General features: G+C 35.0%; 1 protein-coding gene across 2 annotated transcripts in view; it reads right to left on the bottom strand.

Moving 5' to 3' along the window:
- The window catches only part of LOC132123553 (CUE domain-containing protein 1-like), a 35220-nt gene that overhangs the window by 12566 nt on the left and 5866 nt on the right, over nucleotides 1–16788 (bottom strand). The window contains exon 1 of one of the 2 annotated variants that reach the window (XM_059534245.1): nucleotides 8673–8801. The exons of the other annotated variant lie outside the window; for it this stretch is intronic. The gene's annotated coding sequence lies outside the window, so the exon portion shown is untranslated. Of the gene's footprint in view, nucleotides 1–8672; nucleotides 8802–16788 lie in introns of those variants that run through there. 2 annotated transcript variants of the gene reach the window in all.

Raw genomic sequence — 16788 nt, 5'->3', positions numbered from 1 at the left:
TACTGGAATATATACTTGCAATTTCAACAAAACACTATATTAGCCAGCAACGTACTATGACCTTATTTGCTAACCTATATGTCAGACAAACATTTAAAACTGAAAGGTATAAAAATACTAGGGATGCACCGAAATGAAAATTCTTGGCCGAAACCGAAAACCGAAAAAGAGAAAACCAAGGCCGAAAACCGAAACACCGAAAGAAATTATGCCAATTATTAGTACCATTGCATTTATTGCTATGACCGTGTACTAACTTTACTAAAATTAGGACATTGCAATTGCATAAATTAATATTAAAGTTTCAAAGATAATTACAATTACATAAATTATTTAAAAAAAACCTTAAAAATACTTATTAAGCACATTGCAACAATGCACAGTATTAAAATAAAATTCAAATTAAAAATTTTAGTTTTAAAAAAAATTGTTTAAAATTTGAGTGTATTTAAATAGGGCCTGGGCATAAATCATTTTTTTTAATCAAATTAAAGCAGAAATCTAGCAGAAGCAGAAAAATGGCTACAATCTGATATTATGTATATGTGTGTGTGTATATATATATATATATATATATATATATATATATATATATATAAATAATGTCACATATATAGTAGCCTAAGAACAAAATAGCCAACGTATTATTATTATTTGAGGCACTTTCTTGCAGAATTCCACTGAACACATCAGACAACGAGGGTGCATGCCCCTCATCTGGTGCAGACACGAGTCTTTTTTTCTGTGCTCTGATCTCAGTCTCCTGCGCTTGGCGCTTCTCCGTCTCCACCATAGACTGTAATACACGCGGGTTCTCCGCATCCAGCGCGGCCTGGATCATTTCTCGTGCGCCCTGTTTCGCTGCCTTATTTCCGCATCCAAGTAATGGTCTTTATAACGTGGATCAAGCGCATTCGCGATGAAGTGCAGAGGATCCGAAAAGATCTCAGTGAGACGTGTGCTAACAGACTCTACTTTTCTTTGTTTTCACTTCGTGGTCCGTCTTAATCTCTTTGTTAGGAGCCGCTTTAGTCCTGCGAATAAAGGAATAAGAAGAGAGAATGTTCTCACTGGTGTGAAGTGAATGTCGAGGGGAGCTCGTGGTCTGCGCTATGCAGGTGCACGTGTATGGGCTGAAATGTGTGCCACCAGAAACTGAATTTGAATTGCTAAACTTGAATAATTGCATTGAATAACTGAATTTGAATAACATAATTTGAAAGTTCTATGTTTAATTTGAATCATTGCATTGAAAAACTGAATCTGAATTGTATAATTTGAAATTGTATTTATTCAAAAACTGAATCTGAATTGTAGTCTAATAAATTTTGTCCAATAAAATTTGATCCTCACTTAAAATTAAACTCTCCATATATCTTCACATTCACATCTCACAATTCAGATTCAGTTCTCAAATTCAATTTCAAGTTACTGAGACAGACATCCGGGTAGTTGGAGGATGAAGGAAGAGCAATCGAGCACCGATCGATAGATAGCGTTCATTGGCGCACAGGAGCCAATCAGAACCTACGTTTTGAAGCATAGTACGTACCCACCATGAAACAAGGAAGAAGTGCTTGCCTTGCCGACTGACTTGACCACCATGGATCCGGTGTGATAAGAATTTTTATTTTTAAATATGAAAGACAAGAAAAGGAAAGTGCTAGTATTAGTTGGTTAAGTGCTGGCGAAAAAGATGAGTCTTTAGATGTTTCTTGAAAATGAGTAAAGACACAGCTGTACGAATAGAGATCAGGAGGTCATTCCACCAGCTGGGCACAGTCCAGCAAAAGGTCAGTGAGAGTGATTTAGAACTTTTTTGGGATGGCACCACGAGGTGTCGTTCACTTGCAGAGCGCAAACTTCTGGAGGGCACATGAGATTTAACCATTGAGTTTTGGTTTGTTGGTGCCGTGCCAGTGGTCGTAATAAGTGTAATAATTAATTATGTTGTTATATATGGTTTTGCTTACAGGCAGTTAATGTACTGTAATTACTGATTGTCTATTATTTAAGAAACTATTGTTTTCAAAGAAAATCATACAGTAATTATCACACTATTTAAATTATGATGACAGAAATTACAATTGTAATTGACCTTAACTCATAACACAGTACATAAAATAGTACATTATAATAATAATTCTACTGATTTTTTTTTTTTACACATAAATTGTCAAGCAATATGCACACTATCAATGTAATCCATTATTACATTTTTCGAAATACATAACATTTCAAAGAATCTTTACAGAAAGACATACTGTTGTGTCTATATGGTCAAAAACACCCTCACTATTTTAATAGTTGGTGCTAAATGATTTAGTCTCCATACATACAGCAAGCAAGCCATAGGCAACAGTGGTTAATAAAGAAAAATCTGCAAGATGTTGATAATGGAGAAAAAAACCTTTGGAGAAACCAGACTAATCAAAAACACTGGGGACCAGTTCTCCTCTGTATATTCAGTCTGAACATTTGGTACAATGTCAATAGTAGTTAACAGTGTTACTGCATTGATTCAGCTGTAAGGTTAAAGGTTAATTGTGCCATGTACAGGCAGTAACATTGTTTTCTCTGTGGCCCAGGTGATGCAGGCAGTGTTAGTGAAGAGTTCTAAGGTGCAGTCATCCATTAATGAATCCTTGCTGTTTTGCTGAAACTGGAAACAGTTCATCCTACAGTATGTGAAGTCCATTGTGGAAGATTGGGGAATCATCAGTCTCAACGTAACTCGAGAGTGTCTCGGGACAGAGTTTCTGTGGTAAATAAAAATATAAAAATGTTTAGGAACTGTAATATAATAACAATAATTATTTCCTCTCTGCCGGTGTAATATACAGTACAGTATGCTGGAAGACTTTCTTGACATCATGCAGAACGGGGTCAGAAGACATCAGAAGCAGGAAACATCAAAAATCATTGTTAACCGTAGAGCATCGGTTTACAAATCTTTCAAAATCAAGTTATGATTTATGTTTATATGTTGTTATAAAAACAATTAAACAGACATAAATGTAATCTGTTCAACTCAGTCTATTTTGCATTCAAACATTGCTTTAAATTCTTTCACCTGCCTCTTGTTTCTCAGAAACTGTGGTGTGTGTACGTGAATTATTCTTTCTCTATTGTGTGTTTGCAAATTTGTGCCATTTACTTTTTTGTTGCTTCTGTAGGGTCATCGCTTACAGGTGATCCCTGGATTCTTTGACATGATATGAGGTACTTGGCCCCAAAAGTTTGAGAGGCTTAGGTTATTTACATTTGAAGGAGACTATAGAAGAGTACAAACCTAGAAATGCTCACTTTTGTTTTGAAGTTGAAGGAATGAAGTCAGCTTTGCTGAAATGACAAAACACAAGTATGAAATATAATGTAAAATTAAAATGTAAAAATGTGTACAATAAAGTTAAAAAGTGGACTTTTGAGAGAAAGCAATTTTGCTATGGTCAGGACTAACTGATCAATAATAATCATATGGGAACAGTGACAACCAAAAAAAAAAAAACCTTTGTACTGTTGAAAATAAATGTATATCACACAGCACAGTCAGCCTTTATGGTAACAGCTCAGTCAATTTAAAAAGTATTAAATCCAACTGGTCAATGCATTAATCCATTGGTGGGGAGACAGATGCTTGGAGGGATATATCTAACTAAAATGCGACAATATATTGACATTTTTTTATTGACTAAAAAAATATACTAAAGTTTGATGTTGGGCACTGGGCCCAACAGGACCATGGGAAGGTATTGCATCTGTGAGCAAATATGTTGAATTTACTATTTCTGAGTTGTCTCCTTGTAAAAACATAGTGAGACATACAAGCTTACTACTCTCTCTCTCCCTCTTAGTAAGCAGTACCCTGACAATGACAATCACGAGGAGTAGTTATCGTAAATAATCACGCTGAAGACATGACCAGTCTACTTGGCGGCAACAACATTTTCACCGGAGGAAGAGGCAAATGCTTAGAAATAATAAACGCCAAGCAAAGATGTTGTTACCAGAGCTACATAACCACAAAAACGTGGGATAATAGCTACTGTGTTTGCAACATCTCGAGAAAGATGTAATTTCCCCCGTTTCTACAAAATAGCTACAACATTAAACTAAAGATAGTTAGATCGTGAAAAAAAAAAATTGTCATTACCATATTTGTCCCAGGCGGATCCATGGTGGTCAAGTCAGTCGGCAAGGCAAGCACTTCTTCCTTGTTTCATGGTGGGTACGTACTATGCTTCAAAACGTAGGTGCTGATTGGCTCCTATGCGCCAATGAACGCTATCTATCGATCTGTGCTCGATTGCTCTTCCTTCATCCTCCAACTACCCGGATGTCTGTCTCAGTAACTTGAAATTGAATTTGAGAACTTAATCTGAATTGTGAGAAGTGAATGTGAAGATATATAGAGTTTAATTTTAAGTGAGGATCAAATTTTATTGGACAAATTTTATTAGACTACAATTCAGATTCAGTTTTTGAATAAATACAATTTCAAATTATACAATTCAGATTCAGTTTTCAATGCAATGATTCAAATTAAATAATACACTTTCAAATTATGTTATTCAAATTAAGTTATTCAAAGCAATTATTCAAGTTTAGCAATTCAAATTCAGTTTCTAGTGGCACATATTTCAGCCCATACACGTGCAGGTCGCGGTTTCTGTTTGCGTCATCATAACATTTCGGCCGTATTGTTTCGGTGATAAAAGTCTATCGGCCGAAAACCGAAAATGCCATTTTCGGCCGAAAATTTTCGGTGGCCGAATTTTCGGTGCATCCCTAAAAAATACACATGATCAATAAATGTAGTATTCAATGACAAAGCAGTCTTGGTCCAGTTATCATATATCTGGCCCGTACTCTTCCAGACTGGTCCCATAGGGCATATGTTATTATATATAACATCAGTTCAGCTCCAGTAACAGCACTAGCTTGGAGGAGCTGCAGCGAGGGGAGATTTGAGAAATTACATCTTGCCAGTAAGAGATAGCTTGGATAGACACATAAGCTCAAGAAAAAGTCATGCTGAGCTCATCCCAAAACACAGTGAGGCCAGGCCGGATTAGCGAGAAGGGTCGGGCTGCAGACTTGCACTCAGACACTTGTGCTTCCGCTAGCGACGTCACTTGCAGTCTTTATTTTTTTATTTTGTTCTGTTTATTGATAACTTTTTGTTTGAATCTCTCAACATTTTACAACAGTAGCCAGGTGGTGAAGACAAGAAAAAAGAAACTAAATTACAATGTCACTTGCAATCGCCACTTTCACTCTCCGCTACCTGTGACGTCACTTGCAATTAACACAAATCGTGGGTGTTGCCAATGGAGACAAGACGCTGTGGTGGTGATTAAACGATTAAACCTAAATTAGTACTTTAACGTACAGGGTCCTGCAAGAAAAAGACAAGACTGGCAAATCTGTGGCCAGAGAACAGCAGAATATGAACGCAATGCACAAAGTCTTTCGTTAAGTGTTTTCCTCCTGTAGAAAAAACAAACACTTAATATGGCATAATGTATTAAGATACATGAAGTTTAATTAAAAGACCAAATTCGATATATAGTTATTAATGTACTACAAGGCAAGTCGATGTCTATGAACACAATGCGCAAACTTTGTCCTCCCATACAGCAAAACGCTTAATGTGGCCTAATAACAGACTAAGATGATAAAGACAATTCAGTAGGCCTAGCCTATATGTCTTGTTGATGACTCAACGTATATCGAGACCAGCAAATATGAACGTGCATTATGAAATGTATTAAGTGATTTTAAAAGGATCAACTCCGTACGAGTACAGAACGCAGTGCGTTAAATTGTACTTTAAACTTTTTCCTCCTATAGAAAATCATTACACAATGTAGTTTAACGGACAAAGACAGTGATATAAACGAGTTGTAGACAGTTTATTCTATATGGAAAAATTATTAACGCGAAACTTTGCATGTTGCGTTTATTCTGGGCACACCTGGTTGCCTGTACATATTAGTTATGAATTTTAATAATGTAGAGAAGCATATTGAGTTTGGCCTTTATCATCTTAGTCCATTATGCCACATTTTGCGGTATGTGAGGAAAATACTACATACATATTCATTAAAATAATGAACTGTATATTTAATTTGATATTTTAATAGCATCTTAATACATTAAGCCATTAAGTTATTATGTTTTTCTACAGGAGGAAAACGCTTAGCAAGAGACTTTGCGCTAGCATTCATATCATGCTGTTCTGGCCACGGATTTGCCAGTCTTGTCTTTTTCTTGCAGGACCCTGTTCGTTATAGTAGTAGGCCTACTAATTTAGTTTTAATCGTTTATTCACCACCACAGCTTCTTGTCTCCATTGGCATCATGCACAATTTGTGTCGATTGCAAGTGTCGCAGGTAGCAGAGAGTGCAAGTAGCGATTGCAAGTGACATTGTAATTTAGTTTCTTTTTTCTGGTCTTCGCCACCTGGCTACTGTTATAAAATGTTTGGGAATTAAAAAAATAAGTAATACAATTAATACAATTCAACAAAATAAAAAATAAAGACTGCAAGTCTGAGAGTGCAAGTGCAAGTCTGCAGCCAGACCCTCTTGGGATTAGCACTAGTCAGTGTCCATGAAAAAAAACCATAACTAGTGAGTAATGGGAGTTAAACCTGGAGTAACTGAGCAACTGTAACTAGTGGAATTGTCTCCACTCAATAAACTAGATCCTGTAGGGCTTGTACAATTTCTTATTTCATGAATCAGTCAGTTATATTGGTTCTTGTCCTGTATGAAATGTAAGTGATAATATTAAAATGACTCTTCATTATCCTGCTCACTATAGGACTACCTAACAAACAAATAAATAAATGGACATGAAATATTGACTTATATTGAAATTATTTCATCATATGAAATCAAAGTGACCATGGAGACAAGAAACTAAAATAGTTCTGTTGAAAACTGGTTGCTGTGGACAATGGTCAATTATATATTATATAGTTTTTCTGAGCACAGAATGCCATAAATAAAAAAAGTTATAATTTCAGTGTAAAGTAAAATAAATAAAATAAAAATGATATAGTACACATGCGTGCGCGCACACACAGACACACACACAAACATTTTATATTTATAAAATTTAATAAATATATTTTAAAATGATATATTTCATATTTTTTTAATGATATAGAAAATAATTTCAATTATTGTAGTATTACACATTTAACATTTTTCAACATCCAAAAACTTTTATTTCGAGGTTTAAAATTCCTTTTTTTTTTTTAAGAAAAATCTATATCTGTTAAATAGCAAATATTATTTTAAAATGCATTCATTTACCTTTTCTGGACTACGTAATGCAAATCCTGACCATCCTCAGGCCTCAGTCTAGGCCTGTCACGATAATATTTTCGTTCTAAGACCAGTTTCAACTAATATAATGATAATGGCATAATAATGCAGGTACACCTTTTCAAAGATCAATAAACTTTTACTTCTAAAGAATATTTAACACTGAAAACATTTTAAATATCCACAATAAATGAACAAAACAACCAAAAACAATAAAAGCAATGGACTCTCAGTCTCTGTTAAAAAAGCTCTTTAATAAACACCAAAAACAACAAAAAACAATAAATAAAATGGATGTAAACAAAATTGCACTTCAAAAAATATTAAACATTAGGCTCAGACATAAATAGTGCCAGTAAAGGACCTTTGTAAACAAACAAACAAACAAACAAATCCTCAACAGGCCATATGCAAAAAACTTAAAAAAAAAATAAACTCCAGCATAAAGCTTTGTTCAAATAAAGCAAAAGTGAATTGCCATCTATGTCTACCAAGGACGAGAGAGAGATTTTATGGCAGATTCCGAGCAAGAAATAACAACATGTTGACTTTGTGTGGCTTAAAATTAATTAAATTTGTATGTTTTTATGTTATATTATGTTTATATGCAGTTAGGGATGCTCATATAAACCGTTTAACCATTAACCGAAAGTAAACATTTTGACTGATACTCTCAGTTAAAGGTTTAGTTTTTTTGCTGCATGGTAATATATTATATATATATGGTATATATGGTATATATATATATATATATATATATATATATATATATATATGGTATATATATATATATATATATATATGGTATATATATATATATATATATATATATATATATCTAACATATAGCCTATATTCGTTTACTCACTGGGCGCAATGACATGCGCAACCACACACCCACAGACATATTTAGCTGAGCAAGCCAAATGAAGCGAGTGAAAAGGCTACTATGTGGGACCATTCTGACAGAAAGGGCAATGAAGTTACTTGCAAAATATGCTATGCGGTATTAAAATAAAGCAGTAGTGCAAGTACAATGCAATATTACTTGCGACGCAAACATCCACAAGCAAATGAAAGGCGATTCCCAAAGCTGGTCACTCTAGCGAGACGTTACCTCTTTATTACCGGGACATCTGTGCCATCTGAGAGTGTTTTTTCTGCCACGGGCTGTCCACAGGCTGCGCTCCAGACTAACCCCACATCACATAATGACATGTTACATTTTTTAAATAAAAATTGGTAAAAGAAATTATCGCGGCAGGAAAAATTATCGAGCTCATTTTTTTTTATCGTGTGATTAATTGATTTATTGACTATTGCGACAGGCCTACCTCAGTCTTCTCCAAATCTAGTGGTCCAAAGTTTTCCATATATCTGCTTTCGGTTATGATGCGAAATTGGAATGCTAAAAATATGCCAGTCTGCAGAGCACAGCTGCAACTTTGTTGTGATGTTCTGGGATCTCATATGCCTGTCTCCTTAGCTGCCCCATTTCCACCCTCCTTTTCTCTCCCCTCTCAGTACAGGGCAGAGAAATCCCTGCTTCACTGAAACAATGCACACAGCCGAGCCCAACCATAGCCCACATGGCACTGCCAGGACCCAGCACCCCTTTACCAGCCTCTCGTTGGCAGAGGTGGAAAGTAACGAATTACATTTACTCGCGTTACTGTAATTGAGTAGCTTTTTTGTGTACTAATACTTTTTAAAGTATTTTTTTAAATCTGTAATTTTACTTTTACTTAAGTATATTTTGTTTAAAGTATTGTACTTCGCTACATTTTAAAACACATTAATTACTGAGTAAAAAAAAAAACAAAAAAAAAAAATCGCTCCCTGGAAACTACGTCAGTAAATAATGGGCAGGAGGGCAAACTGGCGCTAAAATCACAAGAAAGATGCAGACGGTCAAAACAGGCGTTAGTGGTGCAGACACCGCTGAAAACGAAACCCCGTCATATTCTGAAGTTGAACTCGAAGGAAATGAAGTGAACCCCTGGCCATATGTATGCTCTATTATGCAGTGTAAGCTGTACTTGCCTAGGAAGACCAAACTAGCAGCTTATAAAATCTCGACAAGACATCAACCCTTCGCAAGAATGTAGAGGTAAGCTAAATAATTGCATCGTTGCATTGGTGGTTAAAATGAAGCTTTGACATTTTAGCAAGAGGTTTTGCACAAATTAGCCAAAAAGACAGTGGTGAGGAGTGTGCTATATATATCATCTGCGATAATATCATATTTTTTGTTTTAATGATGTGCGCGCTTATAGTGCGTTCTTTCACTGTGTGATTCAGTCTCCTAAAATGCATTTAGAATCATAGGCGCCGATACCGTGGAGCACCCACGGAAAATACCGAGCACCCACGGAAAATGAGCACCCACGTGTGCCAGTGCCAGACTGCCAGTAGGCTACATTTATTTAAAATTAAACATTGCAGTTGGCGCTATGAAGCGTCTGCCACACTGTGATTGGTTATGTTGTTGTCAGTGACAGTGACATAACCAGTCGCATGCATGTTCCATATCCTATCCACCAATCACAGCGTCTCTGAAAACGTCCCATCCCCCACTATACAGTGCCGTGCGAGTATGTAATCATTTAATGCTTTCCGTAATCACTAAATCATTAATCAGACTAAAATGGACAGATTTGTTATAAAAAAAAGCCAAACCTATTAATATTGATATATCGACATTATTTTACTGGATCTAGTGGCTTTGGCTTTTTGTGAATAAACGTCCAGTATTTTTTCTCTTTCAAAGTTTTGTCTGTCATGTTCTTCCACCTCATTTCATACCCAGCAGTACGTTAATATGTAAATGTTACGGTACATTCCCTAGACTCCTTAAAGTTCGTAACAGGGTTTAAATGGGAACATTTTTCTGCTCAAGTATAGGCCTATATACGGTTTAAAAGAGGAAAAACTAATGGACACAAAAGTAGCCTACTTTTGGACAGAATACAAGTTCTTTGTTAAATACATAAAATAAAAAAATATTTTTTTAGCCTATATGAATAATGGATTCGAAACCTCAAAGAAAAGCCATGCCACTATCAAAAGAAACCTCGAAACATAAATGAGGTAGACATTCCCAGAAACTCATTATTTTAGTCGCAACAATCGGTTAATGGAAACGCTGTCCTTTCGCAATAGTCTTTTAATCAATATTTACAAAACATTAATTTCCCAAGAAGCTGAACGCATTAGCGGTTACTTGTCAGTTAAACTTTTCATCTCCAATCCTGTTTGTATTTTTGAGAAGTGACGCTGTTGTGTGTGTTTGTATCGGCCGCTGTCCATTAGCCCTAAGGTTCTGAAATGCAATATTTTTTTAACAGCCTAGTCTATTTTTTTATTTTTTAAATGGCTTGCGCCCTTGAGCACCCACGGAGAAAAACATAAATCGGCGCCTATGTTTAGAATGATCACAAAATTGAAGATATAGGGGCAGAAAATTCACATATTTATATAATTTCATACATTAAATCAAAATCACACAAAGAATGCCGTCTTTTCCTCCAAAAATCATCATGAATATATACATACATACATATATATATAACAGTTCAGTAAACAAGTTAATTAAGAGACTTGCGTTTTAGACACCATATTGCCTTTTTTAGCTCTATTTCTAAAACAGAAAATAATTCCAAACACAGCCACCAAAGCACAGTTTTGCGTCTCTGAGCAACGTGACAGTGTTTCGTTCCTGAATGAATCAACCGTTTAAATGATCCGGTTCAATCGCAATGACTCACTTATTAACAGTGACTTGCTGACACATACTGGCCATTTTAATATCACATTTAAAGTATCTTTTGATTTTTTTAAATAATTAATTTCTTATAATTTCAAATGAGTATTCAACATTTTATGTTTTGTATATCAAAACATTATTCATGCATTTGTAACTGCAGGTTAAATGCATTCTTGTCCTGCACTAGTGTAATACATCTAAATGCCACTTCCAATGAATCTTCTGCATTTCCTCTGCATTAAAAGATGAGTTTGTTGATACTGATTTGCCTGGTAACAGCCCAAATGTTTTATTATTCTAAATAACTGATTCCTTTAATTAAAAACAACTAGTTTGAGATTAATAGACCTATACCAGGGGTGTCAAACTCAGTTCCTGGAGGGCCGTAGCCCTGCAGAGTTTAGTTCTAACCCTGCTCCAGCACACATATCATGTAGTTTTCAAATAAACCTAAATGATTAGATTAGCTGGATCAGGTGTGTTTAATTAGGGTTATATCTAAACTGTGCAGGACTGTGGCCCTCCAGGAACTGAGTTTGACACCCTTGGCCTGTCCCATTTTTGACTCCCTCCCACTGTTAAAATGTAACTAAGTAATTTTTACTCTGAGTAAATTTTAAATGAGCTACTTTTTACTTTTACTTGAGTTGATTTTTAGACTGGTACTTTTACTTGTACTTAAGTAAAATTTCATTAATGTAATGGTACTTTTACTTGAGTAGAATATTTTTGTACTCTTTCCACCTCTGCTCGTTGGCATGGAGACATTTTGTGATGTAAACAGGATGCTCCTCCGTGCACTGATATGAAAGTGCATAGACGTCTGCAGGGATGCACGGTTTAGTGTTTGAGGAAAAATGATTCTCGTGGACTTGAGTATTGTGTTCTGAGTGAAATGGTATTGTTTTATCTCCCTACTGAACCAAGCTCCTATTTTGCATCTACTTAGTCGTTCGGGTTAGACGCTGCGATGCCTTGACGATGCACAACAAGAAAGGTCACTGAAACAAGAGTGGCTTTCTAAGAGGATGACCTATTTGGCTAGGAGTAATGGCAACTCAGAAAAATAAGCAGAGGAAAACTGTGATTTCTGGAAAATCCTTGGTATAGGAGAAGTTAAAGGGTTCATCATAGTACTTTCAGGGAATGCTGTGTTGATATTCCTTAAAACATGCAAATTCAGGGTTTGGCTAAAATTAGACTTCTAAAATAAATTCTGCCTGAACCGCTGAACATATAAAAAATATTTTCATTATAATTTTATAAGCTTTCTTTATAAAAGAATAAATGTCTGGTTTTGTGACAGCGCAAAGGAAATCTGTGTGCGAACAGAGAGACTCGCGCCCGTGCATTAATTTAATGTGCTTTCGTGTTATATTTATATGCTCTCGCTGGTCACCGCATACACATACTGTATACACACTGCAAACACCTGAGGCACCGCTACAATTAATGAGCTCTATGAACAATGCATGGCAAAAAATAAAAAAAAAAAGTCCCTGGACACGGGATTTTTTTTTTTTTTTTTTTTTCTCCATAAGTCTATACATTTTGTTACATCTTTACTAGTGATAATTTTGACTTATGTCTGTTCTAGAGACGTTACAACTTTTTGATAAAGCTCTAATTGGTTTTCTTTTGGAAATATGTTTCAAATTAATCCTGAATGCATTTATGACTGTAAAAGCATATTAGTGTGTGTCACAATCGCAAAATTTATCAAAGAGATCGCGATAGTTTTTTTTTTTTTTTGTCCGTATCGCACAGCCCTAGTCCATTCAATAAATACAGTTAACAATCTAGCTTCTGAGTACTTAGTTATTAACCCAACAATAGCGGGGTCAGTAAATTTTTTTTAAGTGGGCCGCGCAAACATATGTGTGTGGTTGTGTGGGCCGCGAGCTGAAAAAGGTTGGGAACCACTGCAATACTATATTTAGGGCAAAGCTGCTCGTTGCCTAGTGAAGTATTCCAGTATGGAATTCTTTCAGTATTATTTCAACTCCCATCAGGGATCCCTGGAGACCGGAAATGGGGAACAGTATGCTCCATAACAAAGCCTTTAGAAGTCCCAGAAACTTGTAGCACGTTTAGTGCAGAGACTATATTCTATAATGTAATATGAATGTCAACACATCCTTAGTGTAAAAGATTATCTATTTGTTCACAATGAATGCAGGGACATAGACATAATCTGGAGTTTGATGCAGACAGGTACAAAAAGCTGAAGTCAATGAGCTCATCATAACACTTTCCATGCTTGAGACTCTCACTTCCTGTTGTGAAATACCCGTCTGACCCATCACTAACACCCCATATCAAAGAGCTCTGAACTGAAGATGATGAGCTGCAGAGCACGTATATATGTGTGCGCTCAGAGTTGGCAGAGACTGCACAAAGTCAAGGCCGTACATTCCACAGAGCTATTTTTCACTTGACTATGATCTGTATCCGAGAACCTTCTATAATGGGAGCCAGATCTTGATTTTACTCCTCCGGAAAATCAACTCACTCTCTCCACTGCCAATGTAATGACAAAAAAAAAAAAAATCTGAGCAGATGTGAACTATTTATGCTAAATGTGCTACCTAAATTGTTCTGTTACCTGCCTAGGAATTACGGCTAAAGGAATGTTTTACAAACAAGCAAAGGTAGTGGGACTTTGGGCAGTTATTCTTACTAGGTAATATATAACCTAAAAAACACCTAGGAAAGTCCTTTGACCACAATCCAATGCTTTAACAGTCGTCATATAGCTGAATAGAACACTGGTTAAATATCTATACAAAAAAAGAATAATAACTCCAGAAATGTACTTTTTCATTACAAATGCTGAAAACTAAGCAGTGTTGCCATACCTTTTTTATTTGGATGAAAAGAACAGCATTTATTTAAAAGAAAAATAACTTTAAAATTTAAACAATATTTACTGTTACTTATGATCAATTTATTCCACACATGCAAAAAAAAAAGCATTATTTTCTTTCAAAACATAAAATAAACTAATATTTCCTCTTTTGGAAGGCCAAACAAAGTAGTTTCGCTTTCACAATGAAACATAAAGCATCTCTACAACGGTGGCAGCAACAATACTACAGCGAGAATCAAAGTTACGCCTCCTTTCTTTGCGTGAACATTTGGGCGGTGTTTTGCAAATCTTCCCACATCGTGATGTAGACATGGTGTGGTTTAATCGTAAATTTTATAAAGAATATCTCTTTGGATTTGAGACTTTAGTCTTTGCAACTTTACAGATCTTCTTTATGCACCAAGAGCTTGTAACACTTCAAAGAGAAAAGACAAATTGAAATCGCATCATATGACCCCTTTAACATTAAAGGGAGAGTTCACCCAAAAACTACAATTCTGATATTATTTGTTCACTCTCATGTAGTCCCAAACCTGTATAAAATTTATTTTTTGTGCTGAACACAAAGGAAGATATATCAAAAAGTTGCTGGTCCCCAGAGACTTCCATAGTACATATTTGTTCCTACTATTAAAGTCAGTGGGGCCCAACAACTGTTAGGTTATCCACATTCTTCAAAATACCTTCTTTTGCGTTTAGCACAGGAAAGAAATTAATACAGGTTTGGGACAACATGAGAGTGAGTAAATAATGGCAGAATTTAAAATTTAAGCGAACTATGACTTTAATGACAAGCGGCAGCATGTTTAGTACAATTAGTTTGCTGTCCCTTTAACCCTTGTGCGTTGTTGGGGGCGTTTTCGTCCACTAGGGGGTAAAGTTGAGTCTTATTTTGGCCACAACTTTCTCTGTGTTTGAGCTAATGGAATGATTTTTGGTGACAAATCTTATTTTGACCCATATTTTGGGAAAATGCTTTGAAACTTTTCAAAAACTCAGCGGTACACTGTGGGCAAATTCACTACCCTTTCGGGATGTTCGTAGATGAAAACATCCACTAAATTAAACTGCTGTAAAAATGTATCAGATAAATATTTTTTTCAATTTTTTTTGCATAAATCTATTAATCAACCTCAGTCCTGATCAAAACTACCAAATTTTTAAAGAAATTCCAAGATTTTAACTTTTTAATTACCAAGTTCATAAATGATGTAACTGATTTGGGGAAAAATACACAAAATTACATATTTTCAATATAAAAAGTGATTGTGGACTGGATTTTTTTTTTACCTTTTATCACAGTCTTGGGCATGTCAAAGATTAGTAAAAAGATTAGCTTTGATGCATTGTTAGCTTTTGTGCAGCATTAGATTTAATTTTTTTCTCCCTAATTTGTTGTTGGTGGCTGTTTTTGCCCCATTGACTTCCATTATAACAACATTTTTTGATTGCAAAGCCATGACACCATATAATCATGCATTCTTGATTGTTTGTGGTTTTCACTTTTGGGAAGAGGTAAAAAAATGTATTTTTACAGTTGATCACTAGGTGGGACCATTAACCCTTTAGATAGGCCTGTGCAAAAAAAGGCTTCGTTTCTGGCTTGTATATGGAGTTATATGGAGTATAACAGTAAATTATAGTGTTTGTGTGTGTGTGAGATTCTTGATTGTTGGTGGTAAAAAAAAAATCCAGCCACAATTACTTTTATATTGAAAATAAGTCATTTTGTGTGTTTTTTTCCCCCAAATCAGTGACATCATTTATGAACTTGGCAATTAAAGAGTTAAAATCTTGGATTTTTTAAAAACATTTGGTAGTTTTGATCAGGACTGAGGTTGATTAACAGATTTATGCAAAAAAAAATTGAAAAAAATTTGAATCTGATACATTTTTACAGCAGTTTAATTGAGTGGATGTTTTCATCCCGAACAACTCGAAAGGGTAATGAATTTGAACAATCCACAAGGGTTAAGACCTGCACAGATCTGTTTTTTTTCTCTCACTTTTTACTTTCAAAATGTAGGTGAAGCAGAGATCTGTTAATTCCTCACCGCGCTGACACTGAGATCATTCACCAGCTTAACTGAAAGTTAACGTGCCTAGCGTTTTCGACTCGTACATTACTAGGGGTGTAAGAAAATATTGATACACATAAGTATCACAATATTTTCTTTGGCGATACTGTATCGATTCTCAAAAACATAATATCAATATTAAAAAATACATAAAAAATCATACATACAAATTAAACTCTTTGTGGCTGTTATGTTTTGAGCCCAAACTAACTCAGATAGTCATAAATATATGCCCTTTATGTTGCACAAGGCTTAATTTCTAGGGGAATTTTTTTTTTAATCAGCCATTTAAATTAAACAATTTAACTAAGTTACATTATAATATAAACCAATACTAAAATGTTCAGAAAAAACATCCCTGTTACTGCACAAAGTTCCGTTTTTTGAATTACCGTCTTGTTTTATAATAATTTTACAACTTTTAAATGTATGCAATAATATAAATCCATTAAATGACAACACCATTTGATCTAAAGGTATCAAACCGACTGTAAAATATACATAATATTATTCAGTATAATGCACAAAGCTTAGATTTTCAGATTATGCCTTTATTGTTTTTATATACAGTACTGAATCCATATTTTCAACTGTTTTTTTATACTATACCCACTTTAATTAAACTCTGACACCATTTGAGATAAAGGTATCAAACCAACTGTAATATATTCAGAATATTATTCTTTATAATGCACAAGGCTTGGTTTTTAAGATTATGCTTTTATTGTTTTTATATT

The sequence above is a fragment of the Carassius carassius genome, chromosome 41 (assembly GCF_963082965.1).
Source record: "Carassius carassius chromosome 41, fCarCar2.1, whole genome shotgun sequence".
In the NCBI taxonomy this organism is placed as follows: domain Eukaryota; kingdom Metazoa; phylum Chordata; class Actinopteri; order Cypriniformes; family Cyprinidae; genus Carassius; species Carassius carassius.
The sequence above is the reverse complement of the archived record's forward strand: the minus strand, read 5'-3'. Positions and strand labels throughout refer to the sequence as shown.